The sequence below is a fragment of the Bubalus bubalis genome, chromosome 4 (assembly GCF_019923935.1).
Source record: "Bubalus bubalis isolate 160015118507 breed Murrah chromosome 4, NDDB_SH_1, whole genome shotgun sequence".
Classification (NCBI taxonomy): Eukaryota; Metazoa; Chordata; class Mammalia; order Artiodactyla; family Bovidae; genus Bubalus; species Bubalus bubalis.
The window spans coordinates 32,364,440-32,390,544 of NC_059160.1; the positions used below are offsets into that span (position 1 = coordinate 32,364,440).

General features: G+C 40.0%; 1 pseudogene; it reads right to left on the reverse strand.

The window, feature by feature from the left end:
• Positions 1-8,523: 8,523 nt before the first annotated feature.
• LOC102404815 lies at positions 8,524-24,196 on the reverse strand (annotated as a pseudogene).
• Positions 24,197-26,105: the final 1,909 nt, after the last annotated feature.

Sequence of the window (26,105 nt, forward strand, 5' to 3'; positions counted from 1 at the left end):
AGTTGTGTCTCTCTCTCCAACCTCCAGCAGAGTGTGTTTCTTCTCTGGAACTGTGTTGAAGCTCTTTACAGGAGGATTTCCTCTCAGTATGAGTTAGAACTTTAAAACAATTAAAACTGTTCAAAAATTAAAGAGGCTGCATGGTACAGAGTAGGTGCTTCACAAATAAGTGGAATATTGAATGAGCTGTGGACACTTGAATCTCCTGTCACCAGGAAGTATTCAAGTTGTTTGACAGGCTGTTTCAAGCATCATAAGAAATGCTTTGTGATGAATCATTGAAAAATTTCCATCAAGTTATTGACTGTATTTCACTATATTTTGGGAAGTTATCTATCTATCTTTATATCTATCTTCCTATCACCTACCTACCTAAATGATTAAAATAATACTAAATTTTTTCCACATCATAATTCTTTTTTTCCTGCTTGAAGATTTGATTAACAGTCAAGTGTGAATATTATCTAAAGAGTTTTTCTTTTACTTTTAGCAACTAGGGCTATTCATACCTTCTCAATTCTTTCCAACAAGTCTTCAGGATAATTCTTGCTGTTACTGATGACTAAAGTACCTACATGATAAGAATGGATTGACAAAAAGTTAATACTTTGAAGGGAAAGGATAAACCTCGTAGTTCCTCATCAAAGTTAGAGAAAAAGAGAAGAAATTATGCAAAAAGGAAAATGCATGTTTCATATTTAAATTTTTAAGATTGACTTGAATATGATAATTTATATCTTTGAATATAACATATTATGTAGCTTTATTATTTATCCAACTTTTCCAAGTGTCAAGATGTATACAGGAAAGGTACTGACTCTTATTATGATGTACTCTTTGGTGTACAATCCTTGCAAATACAATCCTTGACATGAAGTGATGCTCTTGATAGCATTTAAATAAACAGTGTATCCTAAAAGAGAAACTTCCCAGACACAAGGACAGGAGAATATCACAGGGAGGCAAGAAGGGGCCTTACCTAGGGATGGGTTAAATTGGTATAACAAAGAGACAAAAATTACAAACGCCTACATCAGTGAGACTCCAATAAAAAGGTATTTCAGAAACACAAAAAGCAAGCAAAAAATTACAGATGTCTCAAGCAAAAGAAGTTTATTTCTCCATCACATAAGAGGATGGAGGTAGGCTGGTGGTCCAGGGAGAGTGGGCAACTCGCTCAGTGAGGATATCAGCCAGTCAAGCCCTACTTGATGCTTTGCATTCCCAGTGGGCAGTAGCTGTCAAATGTTAGCCTGCATCAGACCCACCTGGGTTTTTTTTTCCCATACAGGGAGTGCTGAACTCTAACACCAGGGTTTCTGATTCAGTGTGTCTGGGGTGAGGACAGAGAACCTGAATTTCTAAAAAGCTCCCAGGTAATGCTGATGCTGCTGGTGAGAAGACTAGATCTGAGGAGGCACTGCCCTCAAATTCTATCCCCATTTTCATTCACCCAAAGGAAGGAAAAAATGGAAATCGAAAAAGATATGACTCAGAAGTTACACATATTTTTTCTGCTCAGATTCTTTTAGGCAGAACATGGTCAAAGAGAAGCAAAAATGCAGTTGCTTCCATTATTAAAGGGAAGAAGAAATCATTCCAATGTTGAGTCTTCTGACTTATGACAAGGTACATTGTTCTGATTATTCAGGTCTGTGATTCTCTTGGCAACGTCTTGTGCTTTTCAGTGAACTGGTCTTTCACATCTTTTATCATATTTAAAGTGTTTAATATTTTGATGCTATTGTGATATTAATTTTCATTTTAAAATTTTGAATGTTTGTTGCAAGTATATAGAAATATAGTTGTCAGTTCTTTCCAAACTTATCCATAGTGTCAATGCGAACCCAATCAAACACTCACAGGCTCTGTGTGAGTGTGTTTGTGTGTGTGTTTGTGTGTGTGATATTGACAAGCTAATTCCAAAATTTGCAAGGAAATACAAGAACCTAGAATAACCAAAATGACTTTGAAGAAGAACAAAATCAGAAGGCTAGTATCACCTAATTTCAAGACTTATAAAGTTACATTAACCAATAAACTATGGTAATAACATAAGGATAGGGAAAAAAGGTCAATGAAACAAAAGGAACTAAAAATAGACCCCCACACATGTGGACAATTGATTTTTGAAAAAGATGCAGAGATAATTCAATGGATAAGGATAGTCTTTTCAACAATGATGCTAGAATATATGCAAAATAATAAATAATAATAATAATAATTGGATATCTATATGAAAAACAAACAAAAACAAACTTCAATCTTAACCTGATAGTGTATATGTAAGTTAACTCAAAATCTCAAAATGGATTATAGACTTAAATGTAAATCCTAAAACTATAAAACATCCAGAAGAAAACATAAGTAGAAACCTTTGTGACACTATGTTAGACAAAGATTTCTTAGATATGATGTCAAAAATATGATTTGTAAAGTAAAATATTAATAAATTCAGCCTCATCAAAATTAAAAACTCCTTCTCTCTGAAGGATACTGTTAAAAGACTGAAAAGACAAGCCACAGACTGGAAGAAAATATTTGCAAAGCATATAGCTGCTAAAGCACTGTATCCACAATACATAAAAAACTCTCATAACTCAATAATATGAAAATAACCCGATTAGAAATGGGCAACAGATTTAACAACATGAATTTATCTCAAAATTGCTATGCTGAGTGAAAGGGGCCAGATATTGTGTACATATAATATGAGTCAATTTGATAAAACTTTGAGCATAAAAAATTATCTATTTTGACAGAGCGGATCAGATCTTGCCTGCAGGGGTAGGTGGGATGGGAAAGGGAGAGGAATTACAAAAGGCATGAGGATATTTGGGAGGTAATAGAAAACTCATCATCTTGAATGTGAAAATGGTTTCGTGGGTTTATACATACATAAAACTTAACCATGTTGTACACTTATTGTGTTTATTGCACGCTTTTATATCAATAAATTTGCTTTAAAAAAGGAAAAAGAGAAAAAAGATACAATGATCAAATATTAACAATATGAATTACTGTAGCTTATACTGATTTTTAAAAAATGTCCTAGAATTCAGTTGAACTAAATGGATGTTTGACTCTTCAACTATTTTAAGAGGTTCATTTATATAAAAGCCTAAGCCTGGGTGAGGTTCAAGGGCAACCTACCTTGAATCTACCTTAGTTACACTACCTTCATGTTACCAAATGGGAAATACATACTGGAATCAGAGTGATTAAGAGGAAAATCTTAGAAAACCAGGATTTTAGCTCTGATTTCTCCAAATGTCCCAGACCTAGCTTATTTATCTGACCAAACTAATTTTAAGTATTAAGCATTAGTCACTCAGTCATGTCTAACTCTTCGTGACCCCATGGACTGTAGCCCGCTAGGCATCCCTGTCCATGGAATTCTCCCCGCAAGAATACTGGAGTGGGTTGCCATTTCTTTCTCCAGAGGTTCTTCCCAACCCAGGGACTGAACTTGTGTCTCTTGCTTCACAGGCAGGTTCTTTACCACTGAGCCACCTGGGAAGTCCCATTTAATTTTGCCACCTGTAAAATAGCCAAAATAATAGCTAGTTCAGAAGATACAGTGCAGAAAGGAGACAGAATAACTAGTGAAAATGCTGTCAGACTGTTTGAAATAGGAATAATAATACATATTAATTTTCCTGCCTTCTCTTTAGTTTTCGTACTCCCTGCACATCTCTTTTGTCATTCAACTTCAGTTGGCATCTTTCCTAAATAGTTAAAGCAAAATGTGTTGAGTCAGCAGATTTGATGGACTTCTACAGCATCTAGTGACTTGAGGCTGGCAAAACTCTTTACTCTTTTGGACCCAGAAACTGAAGCTCAGGGATTTGTAAGTTTCAAGTCACTTCAGAGGCAACTGTGGCTTTTCCCCAAGCTTGGGCTTGCAGGGACAGATTAAAGAAGGAATGAATCTACTTTTATACTCATGCTGAAATTTTGAGTAAAACTGAGCTGCTCTTAAGAGGGTTATGGGAAGCCTGGAATGCACTCCTTGGTGGACAGCAGTGCTAGCGTTTCCCAAAAGCGTCTATTTGGGGTGAGTCATTTTAGCCCAGGTTAGAGGCAGTTTGTCCATGATACCCTTGCATGGATGCTTCAGAGAAACAGCATTGAGGTGTCCACAAGTAACATGTAAGTGTGATCACACATAAGCATGATCACCAAGCACTGAAGTTATAATGAGCAGCCTGTGGCCAAGATGGGATGTAGAGGATGATGGACTTCTGAAAAATGCCTCTTTAGGGGCAATCTCCCTGTCCTGCAGGATGGAGAACTTCAACCAATGGAGTACCAGTAAATGCTTAACCATTGGCTCTGGGCAGCAAGGAGAGGCCTGATTCACAGTGTCTTCCAGTTTCCATCATTTGAATACTAGTTAGTTGCTCAGTCGTGCCCAACTCTTGTGACCCCATGGCTGTAGCTCACCAGGATCCTCTGTTTATGGGATTTCCCAGGCAAGAATACTAGAGTGGGTAGCCATTCCCTTCTCCCAGGGATCTTCCGGATGCAGAGATTGAATTGATGTCTCTTGTGTCTCATTGCAGGCAGATTCTTTACCACTGAGCCATCAAGGAAGCCCTGAATACTGTCACCATGGGTAATTCTGAGTTTCTAATATATTGTTAACCAGCTCACAAATTCAGCAAAATTTAGGTTGGCTTTCAAAAGCCAGCCTGGGCTAGCTCCAGCATGCCTCTAGACTCAACAATCTAGTGGGCCAGGGCGGCCATAAGGTAAAGCTAGGCTCATTCTCCACATCTTGCCCTGAACTCTACTGCTAGACTGACAGGTCCTGTTATAGTTCATGAAGTGCCTAAGGCCCCACCAACACTCAGAGGCAGAGATGGGACTTCTTCTAAAAACTAAAGAATAACTGACAGATATTGATTTCTTTTCTTCTCATGCTTTCTGATTAACCATCAGTGCAGTTTGATTCAAAGCTAAGAAGATTTCTCAATTAACAAGATCATTAGCTCCCTTTAAGTAAAGTGTGTGTTAGTCACTCAGTCGTGTCCGACTCTGTGATCCCATGGACTGTAGCCCACCAGGCTCCTGTGTCCATGGGATACTCCAGGCAAGAATACTCGACTGGATAGACATTCCCTTCTCCAGGGGATCCTTGAGACCCAGGGATTGAACCTGGGTCTCCCACATTGCAGGCAGATTCTTTACCGTTTGAGTCACCAGGGAAGGCCCTCTTTAAAGAAGGAGATTTTTAATTACTGGGCTGAAATGGTACCCACAGATGCTGAGAAAGAGGATGCTGTGGTGTTTTCTCTGGAACATTCCCCAAACACACTAGTCTTAAATGGGGTCAGAGTGATAGATTTCCTGGGGAATGTTCAGGAAATGTCTTGGGAGTATTTTTAATTGCCTCAATGCTTTGGCTGCTAAAATCACGTAAGTGTCACCGTAGTATATGAGGAGACAGAGACACTCAAGATTTTGTAACACTCAGGACAGTCTCACACAGAGAATGGTCTTGTATTCTGTACAACTTCAGATGTCCTCAACAGGCATCCATGTAAGGGAAAACGCTGTTTACAATTTTCTAAGCCTGGAGTATAACACCATTTTACCTATGAACATGCAGTAAACTTGAACCATGTAAAGATACATAGAATTTTGGGGCTTCCCTGGTGGCTCAGATGGTAAAGAATCTGCCTGCAATGTGGGAGACCCAGGGTCAATCCTGGGGGAGGTTGGGAAGATCCCCTGGAGAAAGGAATAGCAACCCACTTCAGGATTCTTGCCTGGAGAATTCCATGGGCAGAGGAGCCTGGTGGGCAACAGTCCATGTGGTCGCAAAGAGTCAGGCACGACTGAGCAATTAACGCACACTGTACAGTAAATTTGTACCGTGTAAAGATATACAGAATTTTCTAAGACTGCCACTACCACGTAAATGGAAGGAAATTGTGTCATGTTTTGTTGAGAACATTATCAAGCATGACACATTATTGCTGAATTATGTCCCAATTTGGGAAAGCATATCATTGCCCAGAAGATGGCCTAGCGTTTGGAGCTACCGCACACTCAAAGTGATTTTAAGTATATAGGAATAGAATTGTTTAGCCTTTATTTCCAAATGTCAAATATAAACAAAAGTGTCTCAGAAATCTAAACATTTGTTGTAAATAAGTGCAAACACAGGACTGCTTCATTATGTCTTCTGGTGTGTTCGTGTTTGAGCATTTTCACATGGAAAAACATTTCATTATGTTTAATCTGCCCACTATCCACTCAGGCACCCTAGTCAGGAAACTAGAAAACCTAGCTGCTTTCTCTTTCCCACTTCTTACACTCATTCCCTATGTTCTGATTCCATCTCCTACTTGTCCCCTTCTTGAACTTACACCCATGCTGCCTTAGTCCAGGAGCACACAATTTCTTGTTTGGACTATTCTAAAGTCTACTAATTAATTTCCTAAAATAATTTTTTAAAAAGAATATTTTAAAAATTTATTTATTTTTGGCTGCGCTGAGTCTTCGTTGCTGGGCAAGTCTTTCTCTAGTTGCTGGGAGCAAGGCTACTGTTTATGAGGCGCGTGGGCTTGTTGCGGTGGCTTCTCTTGTTGAAGAGCATGGGCCCCAGGTTATGCAGGCTTCAGTTGTCGTGCCACATGGGCCCTAGGGCAAAACCTTAGTCGTTGTGGCACACGGGCTCAGTTGCTCCGCGGCACGTGGAATCTTCCCAGGTCTGGGATCAGACCCATGTCTCCTGAATTGGCACGTGGATTCTTTACCACTGAGCCACCAGGAAAGCCCCCTAATTAATTTCTTATTGTGCAATCTCCCCACACCCCTCAATGCAACCCATTCTATATACAAACTTTTAATGATCTTTCCAAAACACAGAATCTGGAAAAGTTTGTTTCCCGCTGAACACTTTGTTGGGTCCTAGCAGAAGAGAGGCTAAAACCCTGAGACAGTCACTGTTGATCCCCATCCGATCTCAAATTTCAAATCTGGCTTCCTCACAGTGAACCATCCATGTCCTTTCATGTCCCTGAGATTTGGACACACGTTGTCTTTGTTAAGGAATATTTCCCCCCAATCTTGCCAGCTAGTAAATTTTATTCATTCTTCAAGACCCAGCCCAGGACCTGTTCAGAACCTCCCTGACACGACGGCTTCAAGTGATCACAGTACTCTCCTTTCTTGCATTGTTTAGTGTACTTACTCAATCAGAGCAGTCCGGTTGCCACCAGGCATGACAGTAGCCCATTATCTCACTTCCTGTTCGTATGAGAGGATGATGGGGAAGGGACAAAGATGTCACGACTGTTTTTGTTTGTTTGACTCTACCACGAGGCATGCGGAATCTGAGTTCCCCCACCAGGGAATCCAACCCATGCCCTCTGCAGTGAAAGCACGAAGTCTCAACCACTGAATTGCCAGGGAAGTCCCAGGACATCTCAGGACGATTGTTGACCTGCCAGTTGGATGCAGGCAATCAGAGGCTCCACACCCTTTCCCCTGTCTTTGAAATACACATTTCACCCACCATTCACACACTAGGAGCTATTTCAAAGACAGAGCCTTGAGGGGATGAGATGTTGTTGAGACCATCTGGATGGTATATACATGACTAAACATAGTTATGGCATCTATATACATTTAAAAAATTCTGACCAGGAGAGGCAGAGACCTAACCATCTTGTGGTCCCGTGACAAGCCTCTTAGTAAGTTTCCTTGCTGATTACACCTGCCACCTACCAATATGGAGGGTCTGCCTCTTCCTTTGGTCTCTCTTTGTCCTCCGTGTAGGGGAGGGAAAACTCTGAATTTCACCCAGGTGACAAACCAAACTCTGGAGGTTGCAAACTAACAGCGATATTTAGCCTTGAGGGGGAGGGCTGTCCTTTCCAGACTTTGTTTCATTAGGATGCCAAAACCAAATCAAGATGGCTCCAGGATGACCACTTGAAGGATGGGGAGAACTTCATCTTGATTCCCGGATGGAATCTTTTTTTCTCTTTTAGTATTCTTTTATTAGCTTTTTTTTTTTTTTTTTTTTTGCTTCACTGAATCTTCATTGAGGTGCTTTGGCTTTCTCTAGTTGTGGTGCATAGGCTGAGCAGTTGTGGGGCACGGGCTTAGTTGCCCCAAGGCATGTGCAACCTTAGGTCCCTGACCAGGGATTGAATCCATGTCCCCTGATTGGAAGCAGAGTCTTAACCACTGGACCACAGGGAAGTCTCCATTACTATTTTTTAAAGCACAAATGCCCGTACAACTTTGGCTTATAAGATAGTTCTATATAGAATATATTAAAATACTAGTGACCTTGATATTATAAACTGTGTGTATGCACAGTCGCTGAGTTGTGTCTGGCTCTTTGCTGCCCAAAGAGTAACCTGTTAGGCACCTCTGTTCATGGGATTTCCCAGGCAAGAATACCAGAATGGGTTGTTGTTTCCTCCTCTAGGGGATCTTCCCCACCCAGGGATCGAACCTAAGTCTCTTGCATCTCCTGCACTGGCAGGCAATTCTTTTCCATTAGTGCCACTTGAGAAGCCCTGGGTCCCATACAGGCAAATTAAGACTGTTTTCTTCAGGCTGTTTCAATAGGACTGGATTTGGTCATTTCCATTTGGAAAATACTCCCCCCCCACCCCCCCAAAAATTATGTGTAAGTGTGATGCTACTGCATTTGGATAAAACTGGCAAGTTCTTCCTACTATCATAGACCAGGCAATAGCACCAAGGAAACCTAACATATTGGAATAGATGTTGCAGCATTTGGCACACAGTTTGATAGCTCTTAGGGTTAACCTGAAGTTGTCAAGGTTTAGTGTGTGTGTGTGCACACTCAGTTGTGTCCAACTCTTTTTGACCCCATGGACTGTAGCTGCCAGGTTCTTCTGTCCATGGGATTCTCCCAGCAAGAATACTAGAGTGGGTTGCCATTTTCTAATCCAGGGGATCTTCCTGACCCACGGATCGAACCCAAGTCTCCCGTATAGCAGGCAGATTCTTTACCACCGCACTGCCTTTGAAGCAATGTTTAGTACTAGTAGTAAAATTTCATCAGTTATGCTGCAACCAATAAGACTTCTTATGCATCTTATATCTAAAAATTTAAGCAGACTGTCATCTTTTAAATCCAAGTATTCTGCAGTGTCCATCTTGCAAACAAAATATCAATCTCTATTCCACAAAAGTGCAACTTGATAACTGGTTACCAATGCCTCTTCAACAGCTCTTCCATCTTTTAGGTGTGTTCTAAGTCGCCTCAGTCATGCCCAACTCTTTGCGACTCCATGGACTGTAGCCCACCAGGCTCCTCTGTCCATGGGATCCTCCAGGCAAAGATACTGAAGTGGGTTGTCATTTCCTCCTCCAGGGGATCTTTCCGGACCCAGGGATGGAACCAGCATCTCTTATGTCCCCTGCATTGGTAGGCGGGTTCTTTACCACTAGGACCACACGGGAAGCCCCTTACATCATTTACTTCTTCCTGTAATTTCAGTTTATCATAGTATGAGGTGAAGAAGACACTTCCATAAACATGTCTTCGGGCAACAAAACACATCAATTAGTGTCAGCACCTTCTGTATGTACTCTTCATCTATGAGATCCAAAAGTAAAACATTTTACTGAACAGTTTATTTTCCCAAAATGAAATTCCTGCACTGTAGTTCCTCTTCCCAAACCCCAAAGGGATTCAGAACCTCAACTAGTTTCTGCGTAAGTAGGCACTCAGTTTCCTTGGGGTCTGCTGAACTGATGGGAGAGGTGATGCCATAGTGTTTTCGGAGGTGGCTGTGTTTGTTTGGATCCCTGAGTAGTAAGGACTCAGCAGCTGCTCTGGGCGTGGCCACTGAGGGGAAAGGGAGAAGGGGCGAGACTCCGCCCCGGGGGCCACGGCCACTCCCGCCCCACCTCCCCCACTGTGTCAACTCGGGTTGCTTTCAGCGCTGCTCAGCTTTCTTCTTTGTCCTCATGTGGTGCCCAAAGACGGGCACAGCAACTTTCTAGAACGCTGGTTGGACTCTTGTTGAACTCCAGAATCAGTTTGTCTTCCAGCTTACTTATCAGAGCGAAGTGTGGTAGGAGAGTTCTTGCCTAAACAACAGTGATAAATACCGTTTCTCTGTATTACAAACCAGAGCCTTAATATACACTGTGCAGCCCTCAACATGCCAGCAAATTTGGAAAACTCAGTAGTGGCCACAGGACTGGAAAAGGTCAGTTTTCATTCCAATCCCAAAGAAAGGCAATGCCAAAGAATGTTCAAACTACCACACAATTGCACTCATCTCACTCTTGCCTGGAAAATCCCATGGGCGGAGGAGCCTGATAGGCTGCAGTCCATGGGGTCGCTAAAAGTCGGACACGATTGAGCGACTTCACTTTCACTTTTCACTTTCCTGCATTGGAGAAGGAAATGGCAACCCACTCCAGTATTCTTGCCTGGAGAATCCCAGGGACGGGGGAGCCTGGTGGGCTGCCGTCTATGGGGTCGCACAGAATCGGACAGGACTGAAGTGACTTAGCAGCAGCACACGCTAGTAAAGTAATGCTCAAAATTCTCCAAGCCAGGCTTCAACAGTACTGTGAACCATGAAATTCCAGATGTTCAAACTGGATTTAGAAAAGGCAGAGGAACCAGAGATCAAATTGTGAACATCTGTTGGATCATAGAAAAAGCAAGAGAATTCCAGAAAAAACATCTATTTCTGCTTTATTATGCCAAAGCCTTTGTGTAGATCACAACAAACTATGGGATATCAGATGGGAATATCAGGCCACTTTACCTGCCTCCTAAGAAATCTGCATGCAGGTCAAGAAGCAACAGTTAGAACCAGACATGGAACGACAATCTGGTTCCAAATCAGGAAAGGAGTATACTTCAAGACTGTATACTGTCACCCTGCTTATTTAACTTATATGCAGAGCCCATCATGCAAAGCGCTGGGCCAGATGAAACACAAGCGGGAATCAAGATTGCTGGGAGAAATATCAATAACCTCAGATACACTGACACCACCCTTACGGCAAAAAGTAAGGAGGAACCTCTTGATGAAAGTGAAAAGAAGAGTGAAAAAGCTGGCTTAAAACTCAACATTCAAAAAATGAAGATCATTTCATCTGGTCCCATCACTTCATGGCAAATAGATGGGGAAACAATGGAAACAGCGACAGACTTTATTTTCTTGGGCTCCAAAATTACTGCAGATGGTGACTGCGGCCATGAAATTAAAAGACACTTGCTTCTTGGAAGAAAAGCTATGACCAAACTAAAAGCATATTTAAAAAGCAGAGACATTACTTTGCCAACAAAGGTCCATCTAGTCAAAGCTATGATTTTTCCAGGAGTCATGTATGGATGTGAGAGTTGGACTATAAAGAAAGTTGAACACCGAAGAATTGATGCTTTTGAACTGTGGTGTTGGAGAAGACTCGTGAGAGTCCCTTGGCCTGCAAGGAGATCAAACCAGTCAATCCTAAAGGAAATCAGTCCTGAATATTCACTGAAAGGACTGATACTGAAGCTGAAACTCCAATACTTTGGCCACCAGATGTGAAGAACTGACTCACTGGAAAGACCCTGATGCTGGGAGGGATTGGGGGCAGGAGGAGAAGGGGATGACAGAGGATGAGATAGTTAGATAGCATCATGGACTCGATGGACATGAGTTTGAGCAAGCTCTGGGAGTTGGTGATGGGCAGGGAAGCCTGGCGTGCTGCAGTCCATGGGGTTGCAAGGAGTTGGACATAACTGAGCGAATGAACTGACTGACTGACTAAGATACACTATTTATGAGGGAGCAGGAACTCCTAAGAACTTTCTGTGTTCAGTATTATGTTCTCAGTTGCAGAGACCAGGGAACTGATGATTTGAGAAATTAATTTCTCTTGGTGGCTAACTCATAAGTGGTGAAATAAGAGATTCTGACCTAGGGTGTGCTGCCCATTCATTTTCCTTTTTAAAAAAAAAACTTTTCTAGTATGAAAGTTACAGGCTTCTCACGTGGCTCGGTGGTAAAGAATCCACATCCAGTGTAGGAGATGGAATAGAGGCAGGTTCAATCCCTGACTTGGACAGTTCCCCTGGACTAGGAAATGGCAACCCACTCCAGTATTCTTGCCTGGAAAATTCCATGAATGAAGGAGCCTGGTGGGCTGCAGTCCATGGGGTCAGAAACAGTCTGACTTAACTGAAGTGACTTAGAAGTCACACACATAGTTGATTTACAGTGTGCGTCAGTTTCAGATGTACAGCAAAGTGATTCGGTTATATATGTATATATATGTTTATGTATTTTTTCAGTTCTTTTATGGATTATTACAGAGTATTGAGTATAGCTCCATGTGCTATACAGTGGGTCCTTGTTATCTATTTTATATATAGTAGTTTATAGTAGTTATATATATAGATAAAGTATTTTATATATAGCCTATGCTAATCCCAAATTCCTAACTTATCCCTCGTTTCCCCTTTGGTAACCATTCATTTGTTTTCTATGCCTGTGAGACTTATTCGTGTCTAAAGGTATGACAGTCATAGTGAAAATGATAAGAATAAAAATGAAACTAAATGGGCACTCCAGAATTACTACTCTTTGCAATTTGTAATACCATTCTATAGCAGGGACAGCAGTATTTCTGTTTCTCTTTTTAGAAAGGACACTGATTTAAAATAATGTACTGCTAATGTTGATATTTTAGCTTGTTTTAAACCTTTGATTTCTTTCTGGTTGTGTTACAAGAATTTTAAATTTCTCCACTTCTAGAAAACAGAGAATATTTGTTTTTGAACTAAAAGTCATGTTACTTTTCATTTTTAAAGTAGATTTCAGGGCATATTCACAGATATTTACTAATTCGATCCCCACAATGATACTGTGATGAAAAGAAGTGGCTATCAGTATTTTATTTTGCAAACGGTGACCTAATGGTGCAATCAAGATACACAGTGACTCCCTCAAGGTCACACAGCTGATCCAAAATAGGGTTGCGATTCAGTTTTTCTTTTTAATATTTACTTACGTATTTGTTTATTTTTGGCTGTGTCAGGCCTTAGTTGTGGCACTGGAATCTTACTTTGTGCCTCCTGGGCTTAGTTGCCCCATGGCTTGTGGGGTCTGAGTTACCTGACCAGGGATCAGACCCATGACCCCAGCATTGGAATTCTTAACCCATGGACCACCAGGGAAGCCCAGAGACCCAATCATAGCATCTTCCTCCTAGAAACATTCCATGTAATGTCTTGCCATCCACGTATCTTTTTCCTTAAATTTCTTAATTTTCCTTAAATTTAATAAAAAACAATATGGAAACATAAAGACTGTTTTTCTTCACTGGATTTAAATTCTTAAATTTCTTAAATACTGAAGGAAAGTGCTTCATGTAACTATTTATCAGGACTTAAAGACTGGAAGCTGAGGGTATGTACAAGTTATTTCTGAAATTCTCCTTATAAAAAATGATTCTTAATATAGATAACCGTTACATCACATGGTTGCCATAGCTAAAAGTTATGAGGTTTTCTTATGTTTAAATGTTTGAATAATTAAATGAACAGCAGTGTGTACAATGTAAATTTCTTAAATTTAATTAAAGGATACCCCTATAGAAAGCACTATTGTGAAATGTACATGGAGTGATTAAAGAGTTTAGTACATGTAATTTTCCGTAGTGTTTAAAAGGTCACTAGAAAGAAAAAAGTGACAAATATGCTGTTTTAAGCTTTTTTTCTTTTTTTTTTTTTTTGCCACTTTAAAAATGTCACAGTGAGTGAAAGGAAAAAGCTGCCCGATAGCAGATGAATGGGTATTGACGGCTGCACCAGTGTTAAATGCTGCATGGCAGAAAAATCTAGGGAAGAAAAACAAACTGTAGTCACGTTTCCATATTGCTTTTTATTAAATTTCAGTAAAGAGACTTTAACTTTGACTGATATCTGAATTTGATAATGAAAGCAATTTGTGAGACAAATCCATGCACACACAGAAAAGATAGGTGTATAATATAAGACATTTTAATCATGCACTAAATGTAAAATTATCCTGACAACACATGTGATATTTTATGGTGTCCATATGGTATTGCATATGCAGCTTATAATATACAACTGGTATCTGGATAACATATGATATAGATGTAAAGCACACCCTACAAGCTTAGAATTCTGTGGTTACACACACACACACACAGACATAATATTCATGCTTTCTCTGTGCTGAATATACATTATACATTTAACCCCTGTGCCTGTGTATTCATATTGTGAAGGGCTCAGGTTACTTTCTGGGGGCGTGTTAGATTTCTTTTGGCTTGAACAACCCTTTTCCCAGAAGCCTGGAAAATTCATCATGTTGGATAGCCAGGTGTTCTCCATTTGCAAATATTATTACCTTGTAGGATTAGAAGAAGGTTTAATTATGAGAGAGGATAAATAAACAGTGCTGCAGGCAGAAAGGCCCACCAAGCCCCTTTGTTGGGGGGTGTCCTCTAGGACAGCAGTCCCCAATATTTTTTGCACCAGGGACTGGTTTCATGGAAGACAGTTTTTCCATGTATGGCTGGTGGGGGGCGGGGGATTGGTTTAGGGATGATTCAAGAGCATTACATTTATTGTGTATTTCTATTGTTATTACATCAGTTCCACCTCAGATCACTGGGCATTAGATCCCGGAGGTTGGGGACACCTGCTGTAGGACTCAAGGTCTGTGAACAGTCTTGATGCAACGGGGGAGGGATTTCTAAGCTGGAGACTACAGGGTTTCTGCCAGCAGACTCTGATGCTCAGTTGCAGGAGGACCCCAGGAGCCAGTGTCTTTTGCTCGATTGTTCTTTACCATGGATCTTCCTTCAGAGCAGACTTGACTGATGTTTACCTGAATCACCATCTTTTCCAGGAGAAGCTTGTAGCCATGTTCAATCTTAACAACTTCAGGCAAATCCCTTGTGCATCTGTCTTCCCCTTTCCCTCCCTAGACTGGAGCAGAGACCCATCCTTTTCATTCTTGAATTCCTGCTGCCTGGTACCTTAGTAGGCATAGGTGCATCAGTGATCAGTTGTGTCCAACTCTTTGTAAGCCCATGGACTGTAGCCCGCCAGGCTTCTCTGTCCATGAGATTTTCCAGGCAAGAATACTGGAACAGGTGGCCATTTCCTTCTTCATGGGATCTTCCCGACCCAGGGATCAAACCCATGTCTCTTGTATCTCTTGCATTGGCAGGTGGGTTCTTTACTAGCTGAGCCACCAGGGAAGCTCTACCTGGTGCCAGTCATCTAATAGGCTCTCAATAAATGTCAAATGAATGAATGATTGCACCTATATCTTAATGCAAAGTGGAATGCCTTTCTGGAGTTCTTTAGTACTGGGGTCATTTGTCATACTTCTGTCTGCATTCACAAATAGATTAAGGATGTCTGAAATTTCCCTGAATTTTCTCACTTTCAGGACCTTCCTTCTGAAGTAATCCTTTCAGACTTTACTGTCAGAGTTTGCTGTGAGCCCACGATTATATCAAAGATGCTCTTTCTGTCTATTCTTGGGGTTTCTTATTATGCAGATTAAGAAAAGGAACTTGAGAAAGAATTAGCAGACATCACCTTGGGTTATATAGTTACAATCCACAAAGAAATTGTGAATAGTATTAATGAAAAAATACATGGACTTGGAGTTTAATTTTTTTTTTTTTTAATTTACGAACATCTTTAGGGAGTATAACTGAGTACCAAAAAAATTACATTAACTAAATTACTTTGTTGTATAATTAGAGCATTCTACCAGCATACATAAATTTTAGAAGTGAATGCTGTCAGTTTTCATTTTTAAAAATATATCATGTGATGGATGAATAATAATCACACCTGGAAACAGTTTTATAAATAAGAAAATTAAGTTGCATGAAATTATATTCAAAGGTGGTAATGAGTGTCAGTATTGCTCAGAAAGAGAAAAGATGATTTTTCAGACCCTCAAAATGTGCTTAAGTGTTAACTAGATGTATTTATGTTTCACAGCCAACTATGCTGTAGTTTATATTCCGAGGAATGGCATTAGTGCTTTCTGAACTATAATCATTTATATTATTTTCCACAATAACAATGCCTCTAATCCTTATTACCGAAGAAATCCCACTCTAGTGTTTATAGGTAACTTGAGCTATATAAACATACAAAACAAGCATATGAAAACTAGAACTCTGTTAACTTGTTGATGAGTTCGAGATTAAAACCTGAGTGATATCAAACCCTGGTAGTTCATTTTTTTCTCATTGAATCAACTGAGATTTCAAATAAAATCAAGCAAATAAATAGCATATTATTTAGTTTTCTATTGAAAAATTAGAAGACTGACAATTAAAAATCCACTAGTCTGTGGATTCTCATTTCAAGTTATCCTGCAGACTGGTGGGACACTACAGTTGCCTCATCTTCTGGGCCACTTTACTCCATGTTAGTTTACCCCCCTTTAGAGATGATCTTCCCTAGGTGTTCTCAGGGAAAAAGTACTGATCAGATTTCTCTTTTTACTAAAGTAATGTCATTGCTTGGTGTTTTCCAACCTCCATTTCTGAACCAGTATAGCTAAAGTTGATCTCCAAGGGGAGTAGACAGCGAGGCTGATGATTTTCTCTTTTTCCATCAGGAGTCAAAGCTTATGGCTTTGCTCTTCACACTTCATCTTCTCTCTGTTTGCTGGGAAGGCATGTAGAGAAATCGGTGGTTGTAAATAAATGTCTGTCCATGCCACATTGAGTTGATCCTGCCAATGGAATGATCAAAAACACACTAAAGAAGAATTAGAATAGGTTCATTTTTTGTTGTTGAGTGTGTGGTGGGAGAAGAGGTTTCTGTGGGCTCATCAAGGCTTCTGTGTTATTGAGTTGGACAAGGCAGAAACTGGAAAATTCTCAAAGAAATAGGACTATCAGACCACCTGACCTGCCTCCTGAGAAATCCGTATGTAGGTCAAGAAGCTACAGTTAGAACCAGATATGGAACAAGAGACTGGTTCCAAATTGGGAAAGGAGTATGTCAAGACTGTATATTGTCACTCTGCTTATTTAACTTATATGCAGAGTTCATCATGAGAAATGCTGGCCTGGATGAAGCACAAGCTGGAATCAAGATTGCTGGGAGAAATATCAATAACCTCAGATATGCAGATGACACCACCTTTATGGCAGAAAGTGAAGAAGAATTAAAGAGCCTCTTGATGAAAGTGAAAAGGAGAGTGAAAAAGTTGGCTTAAAACTCAACATTCAGAAAACAAAGATCATGGCATCTGGTCCCATCACTTCATGGCAAATAGATGGGGAAACATTAGAAACAGTGACAGACTTTACTTTTTTGGAGCTCCAGATGGTGACTGCAGCCATGAAATTAAAAGACACTTGTTTCTTGGAAGAAAAGCTATGACAAACCTAGACAGCATGTTAAAAAGCAGACATTACTTTCCCAACAAAGGTCTATCTAGACAAAGCTATGGCTTTTCCAGTAGTCATGTATGGATGTGAGAGCTGAGCTATAAAGAAAGAGCTATAAAGAAAGCTGAATAGAAAGCTTTATAGAGCTTTATAGCTCTATAAAGAGCTATAAAGAAAGCTGAGTACCAAAGAACTGATGCTTTTGAACTGTGGTGTTGGAGAAGACTCTTGAGGGTCCTTTGGATGGAAAGGAGATCCAACCAGTCCATCCTAAAGGAAATCAGTCTTGAATATTCTTTGAAAGGACTGATGCTGAAGCTGAAACTCAAATACTTTGGCCACCTGATGCAAAGAACTGACTCATTTGAAAAGACCCTGATGCTGGGAAAGATTGAAGGCAGGAGGAGAATGGGATGACAGAGGATTAGATCGTTGGATGGCATCACTCATTCAATGGATATGAGTTTGAGCAAGCTCCAGGAGTTGGTGATGGACAGGGAAGCCTGGTGTGCTGTGGTTCATGGGGTTGCAAAGAATCGGACACGACTGAGCGACTGAACTGAACTGAAACATCCGTGGGTTGGATGAAGCACATTAGAAGTCAGAGGTGCTTATTCTCACAGAATATATCACTTAATCTGAGGGAATTTGGGAAGGGTCAGCTGTAATTCTGTAAGTTAAAATTTGGCTGGGATACTGGGATCGATACCTCTCTCTTTGATAAAATTACCAAGGGACTGTTAATGATCCTAGGAAATCTGACCATGAGCCAGACTTATAGAGCATTTGTAACTTACTGAAGTTCTGACTGCATAAAAGCCATAAGTGAACCATTCCTTATTTAATTGGCTTTGCTTGCCAATCATAATGGCCATTTGGATTGGCAGTACAGTCAGTAGATACTCTCTTTAATAGGCTTGAATATATCAGATTGACCTTTTTCATACCGTTGTCTTTAAGCATATGGACACAGTAGCATCAGAGTGAATTTTACTTGTTTAGGTGGGTTTTCTAGGTGGCCTAAATTACTTCTGTGAATAAGTTGAGCACATTTGAAAGTCACAGGAACACTTAAGTAATCAGAAAACTATATGGTTTATGGAGACCATAACTTAATCTCAGGAAAGAGCTACTGTTGTGAGAATAATTTAGGTGCTAAGAAAAATCAGTACATCAGATAGTAACTTACTAAGGAGTACCCTAGAGGTTTGAAGAGTTAATGTCGTTTCCACAGCTGTGTAAATTATTCCCAGAGAGTAGCTTAGCATGCCTGGAAGAGAGTTCAATGAGCCACCATAATCTTTTATAGTACCTCAATTCACCTTTGAAATCTATTTGGACTTGTTTCATTTCTGATTTCAAATTTATAAAACATGAGCTTCTTGGTAGAATTTTTGGTCACATCACCATCTTTGAAATCCCTTTTCATTCTCTGTATATGCTCAGAATTTATAAAATAGCTTTCAGAATTCACTATAACAAAGTCCTTGCTCTAAATTTTATCTCTATTCTTATTATTTTCCAAGAATGGCCACTAGATTTTAGCCATGTCAACTAACTCTGAAATTTATCCTCTGAAATGTCTCAGTTTAAAAGCGATTTTACAAATATAGTTGAAAGTATACAAGATATATGAGTTACATGTATACCTACATGATATACAAGTTTGGTGTTTTTCCAATCTGTATTTTTTTTTTTTTTTTTTTTTTGGCCAAACCGTGTGACATGTAGGATCTTAGACCTCTGCATTGTCAGAGCTCGGAGTCTTAACCAGTGGACCACCAGGGAAGTCCCCCCAGTTTGTATTTTAATACTACACTTACTTTGTATATATACTTGTATATATGGTACTGTTTTATACTGCATACATATATAGTAGATGTAGTACACGTCAAAACTCATAGTAATGAGTTTTTGGGAGAAAGGGAGGAGAATTGAACTGGGAAGAGGAATAGAGAGGATGTAAACTGTATTTATAAGGATCTGTTTCTCTCAAAAGTGACTTGAAGCAAGTATGACAAAATATGAGTATTTGTTTAAACTATGTATTAGATACACAAGTGTTTATTATATTATTCTTTGCAGTGCCCTATATTTTAAGGACATTTTTAATACAAGAAAAACCCTCTGAAACTATTTTCCTTGATGTTGCATTCACGCCGAACTCCTTCTCATCAATTGCTCTTTACTTAGCTTCTTAAATTCTTGTCCTTTTTTCTTCTTCAAAACCAGAAAATTACTTTGGCATTGTTTAAAGAATGATGAAAATCTCATTTAGATCTGGATTGCAAAATCCTTGCTAATTCACGAAAGCATTTATTTTTTTAAACATTAGTTTAAGTCTGTTCCTCAGACTGTCACATCTTTCTTCAGGGGTTTCTCATAGTCTTTAGACGACTCCATCTGCTCTTCTAAAAGGAGAACATCAAACCAGTTTGTTAGATGTGACACAATTAGATCTCAGATGCTCAGTTGCCTGACCATTTGTAAACGCATTTTCTGGAAATTAGGAACAGACCAAAGAACTCTGACTTTCTCTAAGGCTTTTATTTAGCCTTCATTTTATGTGACTTTGGTTTATGTTTCTATTCAACTTCTTCTCCTGGGAATATGAATAATTCTGGTTCAAAGTCATTCTCCCCAAACAATACTACACTGGCTATTAATCAATGTTTATTTCTCCTCCTCTTCTACTTTTTTTTATCTTTTTTGTTATTGTATGGTTAACAGATATTTGGTCCATGCTAAATTTTTTTTTTTGTTATTTTGTTCTATCCAAAACCATTTGTCATGGACCAAGTGTGGTGATGGACATTTTGAATAGGACCAAATTTCAAGGAGCTTTAGGTGTGGACCATAGGTCTTTAAAATTTTTTTTTTAATTTAAATTTATTTATTTTAATTGGAGGCTAATTACTTTACAATATTGTATTGGTTCTGCCACACATCAACGTGAATCCGCCACGGTCGTACACGTGTTCCCCATCCTGAATCCCCCTCCCACCTCCCTCCCTGTACCATCCCTCCGGGTCATCCCAGTGCACCAGCCCCAAGGATCCTGTATCAAACCTGGACTGGTGATTCGTTTCTTATATATTATACATGTTTCCATGCTATTCCCCCAAATCATCCCACCCTCTCCCTCTCCCACAGAGTCCAAAAGACTGTTCTATACATCTGTGTCTCTTTTGCTGTCTCGCATACAGGGTTATCATTACCATCTTTCTAAATTCCATATATATGCGTTAGTATACTGTATTGGTGTTTTTCTTTCTGGCTTACTTATTTTGTATTTATTTTAGGCTGTGCTGGGTCTTCGTTGCTGTACACGGGCTTTCTCTATTGTGGCAACTGTGGGCTACTCTAGTTGTACACAGGCTTCTCAGTTGCAGTGGCTTCTCTTGTTTTGGAGCCTGGGCTCAAGGGTGCGAGGGCTTCAGTAGTTGTGGAGCATGGGCTTAGTTGTTCCGTGGCATGTGGAATCTTCCCGGACTAGGAACGGGACCTGTGTTCCCTGAATTTGCAGGTGGATTCTTAACTACTGGATCACTAGGGAAGTCCTTGGGCCATATGTTTTATGGACCAGTTGTCTTATTGATTATTGGACAGGGCCAAATGTCTTGCAAGGGAATTGTATACCTTAGAAATCATGTCAACCGATCCATAGTCAAAGAGATATGTTTCCCCTAGTTTTAAAAATTGTATGTGACTGAAGAAACAATACATGAAAAACAGAACAAAACAAAAACAAATTAGTGCACATTTATTTAGCTCAGCACAAAATAAGTATTAATACATCCTCTTGAAAGGCCAGGAGGTCAACTGCTTTACCAACGGGTTCTCAAAATGGCAGAACTTTGGTGTGGTCTTTGATATAACAGATCAAAGAATTCAGCTTTGATAATTTAGTCAAGCAGGCAGACTTGATGTATCCCAACTCACAAACACTGATGTATAAATAAGAATGTCAGTTTATTAATTTATTCTGAGAAAGCCATGAAGTGATGCCAGTGGTTCTCCCATTCTCTCATTGTAGGGGGAAAAAGAAATCCAGGAAATAAAAGTATAATCTTAAGGTTTGGAAATTATAGTATCAGAGCAAGGGGGATATTTGGATGATCTTGATCTGAAATGAAAGTGAAAGTGAAAGTCGCTCAATCGTGTCTGACTCTGTGGCCCCAGAAACTATATAGTCCATGGAATTCTCCAGACCAGAATACTGGAGTGGGTAGCCTTTCCATTCTCCAGGGGATCTTCCCAACCCAGGGATCAAACCCAGGTCTCCTGCATTCAGGTGGATTCTTTACCAGCTGAGCCACAAGGGAAGCTCATGAATACTGTAGTGGGTAGCCTATCCCTTCTCCAGGGGATCTTCCTGACCAAGGAATCAAACCGGGGTCTCCTGTATTGCAGGCAGATTCTTTACCAACTGAGCTATCAGGGAAGCCAAGCAGAGACCAACCTAGACAGTATATTAAAAAGCACAGACATTACTTTGCCAACAAAGGTCCATCTAGTCAAAGCTATGGTTTTCCAGTAGTCATGTATGGATGTGAGAGTTGGACTATAAAGAAAGCTGAGCACCGAAGAATTGATATTTTTGAATTGTGTTGTTGGAGAAAACTCATGAGAGTTCCTTGGACTGCAAGGAGATCAAACCAGTTCATCGTAAAGGAAATCAGTCCTGAATATTCATTGGAAGTACTGATGCTGAAGCTGAAACTCCAATACTTTGGCCTCCTGATGTGAAGAACTGACTCATTTGAAAAGATCCTGATGCTGGGAAAGATTGAAGGCAGGAGGAGAAGGGGACGACAGAGGAGGAGATGGTTGGATGGCATCACCAGCTCAATGGACATGAGTTTGAGCAAGCTCCGGGTGTTGGTGATGGACAGGAAAACCTAACGTGCTGCAGTCCATGGGGTTGCAAAGAGTCAGAAACGACTGAGCAACTGAACTGAACTGAACTCATCTGAAATATCCCTCCTATGGCTAAGTTATTTGAACTGCTCACACTATTTGACCAGAGTGCTACTTTCCCTGAACTATCCTGGATAAACTTTAAGAAATTCTTCCTCTTTTGGACTCACTTGAAGCTTCTTGATGTTCTTTTTTATCAGACTAGCTGAAGTAGAACTGAATATGCCATGGATTTATGTTAATGCTTTAGAAGATAGTAAAACACTCAGCCCAATGTTAAGTACAGAGGAACAAATGTGGGTTGCTGGTTCTAGGGATCATGTATATCTTAGTGGCAAAATCATGGGCACTTCAGTCAGCCTGGACTTGAATTCCAGTTCTGCTCCTTATCAATTATACGGCCTTTAATATGTTACTGATCCCCTTTGTGCTTTAATTTGCTTAGGGGTAAAATGGAGACAATAATTGTACCAATTTTATAGGATTGTTGCTAGGATTAAATGGGATTAGACACACTGGCTTCTAACATTGCGCTTAAAATTGCAAGCCTTCAACACTGCTTATTTTTTGTTGAGATGACATGTGTCAGTCATGATTGGTCTTTCATTTCTCTCAGAGCACAACTACTCATTTAGTTTCTCTCTTTGGGTAGATTATGTTATTGGTGGCCCATTTATCTTGTCACACATTTCTAGTTAATAATTTTATTAATACTAATTTTTCCATTTTTACTTGTTGAATTTAGGATTGGAAACATACCAACTACAATAAAATCTGTTGTTGTTCAGTCACAATCAGAAGTAGATGGACATTGTTGTTGTTGTTTTTCAATGGCTAATTCATGTCTGACTCTTTGCGACCCCGTGGACTGCAACTTGTCAGGCTTCCCTGTCCTTCACTATCTTCCAGAGTTTGAAATTCATGTCCACTGAGTCAGTGATGCTATTTAACCTTCTCTTCCTCTGCTGCTCTCTTATTCTTTTGCCTTCAATCTTTCCCAGCATCAAAGTCTTTTCCAATGAGTCAGCTCTCTGCATTAGGTGGCCAAAGTATTGGAGCTTTAGCATCAGTCCTTCCAATGAATATTTAGAGTTGATTTCCTTTAGGATTGGTTCGAGCTCCTTGGTCCAAGGGACTCTCAAGAGTCTTCTCCAGCACCACGGTTTGAAAGCACCAATTGGCTCTCAGGCTTCTATATGATCCAGCTCTGACATCTGTACATGACTACTGGAAAAACCATAGCTTTGACTATATGGACCTTTGTTGGCAAAGTTATATTATTGTTGAAATAAAATAAGACTCCCAATAATATACACTGACACATTTAGTATTATGCATAATTCTTATTGTAAAGCATGAGCATTAGAAATAAATGCTCAGTAGTTTACACATGAGACAGTAATTTGTGTTGTTATTACAGAGCCAGGGAGATGACCTGGTGGTTAACAAATGGCACAGATACTTTCCTGAGGCCATATATACATTTTAATCCTTGTTGTTGTACATATTCCCATACAAAATTAAAGAGAAATGTTCTGGAGAAAACTTCCTTACAGCTGAAATTCACCTCTCTTCCTTCACCCTCATGTGTTCCCCTTCTCCCATCTCCTTCTTTGGGTCATTTTCTCTCAAGAGTCCCTTCCAGGGCTGCAGAATCACACAGGACCAGGAGCTGACTTTCACATGGTATCTAAATTAATTCTGCCCCCGAAGCTGCGTCAAGTGGTTGCTCTGAGAGCGGCCGCATAGCGGCATCCAGCTTCCTACTTCCGTTGTTCTGTGTCTCGACTGACACTTGGGGCCCCAGCCCAGGACCACCACTGCCATCAGAGGGCAGGCAGTAGACCACTGCATGTTGCATCTCGGGTGAAGGGCGAGCACCGGAAAATAACCATGTTTTTTCCTCCACGCCTTGAGTTCTGTTCTTGTTTTTTGTGTTTGTATGAAACTAGAGTTCAAAAGATAACGTCAGGGGCTAAAGGTTCATGTAACCTGTGGGCCAGAAATGTAGGTGAGTAGATTCAGTCACTTTGACCTTTAACTAAAGGTGCATTGTTGAGTGCATCATGACCTCCGTGAATATGATGGCCGTGATGGAGGCTGATGGCTGACTAGGTGTAGGGGAGAGGACAGGTGGGTAGAAAAAGAGAGGGAAAGAGGCAGTTAATTGGTGAAAGCTGCTTGAGAGGCCAGTGATGCCAGAATAATCTCTTCCAAGCTTCAAAGATCTTGGGGAATAGGCATGCTGTGGTTGTAGCCAAGGTCTCTCCTCTAGGAAATGAGGACCTGAGAAGGTGCCATAAAGGGCAGAGACTGGTCTTTCACAGCCTCTCTCACCTGGCCTCGTAAAGCATCATGGATGGTCTGAATAGGATTTTGAGGGTAAGGAGACAGTCTCTGTTTCCTTCTCCCATTTGCTTGCTGATTCTTGAAACTTTGCTTTTCAAGCAGGAAATAAAACTTTTCATTTCATAGAGCCAGAAAAGAAAGGGCTGTGTGCAGACTTCTTGGATGGTCATTCCCCTCCTCCCCTATGGCCATGCCTGCTTGACCCATGCCTTCCTTTTTCCTTGCTGGCCATGTGCGCAACATTTCTCTGTGATGCTCAACTCTGTAGCCTCCTTATTGACACAGACCGTCAGCTTGTCCAGGATTTTGGTTCTCAAAAAGTGGCCCATGTCATGTGGACACAGTGGGGGAAGGAGAGGGTGGGACTAATTGAGAGAGTAGCATGTAAATATATACATTACCATATGTGAAATAGATAGCCAGTGGGAATTTGCTGTATGACAGAAGGAACTCAAACCTGGTACTCTGTGACAACCAGAGGGGTGGAATGGAGTGAGAGGTGGGAGGGAGGTTCAAAAGGGAGGCAACATATATGTACTTATGGCTGCTTCATGTTGCTGTATGGCAGAAACTAATACAATATTGTAAAGCAATTATCCTCCAATTAAAAATAAAAAATGTAGCCCATGAATGCACAGCATTAGCATCACCTAAGAACTTGTTAGAAATGCAGACTCTTCAGCACCCCCCAAAACTACTGAGTCAGAATCTGCCATTTTACAAGAATATCCAGGTGATTTGTATGAACATTAAAGTTTGAGAAGAACTGGCCAGAAACACTTCTTTATACCTACGCTTAAACTGAAATCTTTTTTATAAATAAAGGTTATCGTCATAGCAGTTTTTAATAGCTCTTTTATCATGTCCTTAACAAATGTTTATGGAATGCCTATCAAATTCTCGGTGCTACCTATGCTAAGATTTGGGGATCCCAGAATAGAATCTGTAGCTCACATACAGAAACAAAACACGATACCCAAACAAAAATCTGTAATTTTGTCCCCAAGTTTGTTCAAAGATATGCCCTCTAATTAATGCTTTATTTTTCTCCTCATGTCTTTTACTTTTCTCCCACAATCCATGGACTTTGTGAGAAAAAAAACACAAACTTGAAATGTTACCCTCTTTCCATTTCTTTTCCGTTCATAACTGTCATCGCGTTGCCAGTATAAGCTTCTTGAAGTAGTAATCTCAAGCCCAAATAGAAAAAAAAGCAAACACATAAAAATGTTCAAAAATGTCAGGATTTAAGGGTATTTGCTGTTCCATTCTCTCAGATTATTTTTTAGGTCTGCATTTCATCTTCAATTAGCAGTCTTCCCTTACTATTACACAGTGTGTTCTGGAAATTTACTTGTTTCAGTTTTTTTATTTTTTTTTTTTGGAGAGAGGAGTGGGGAAAGAAATGATTATACTTATTT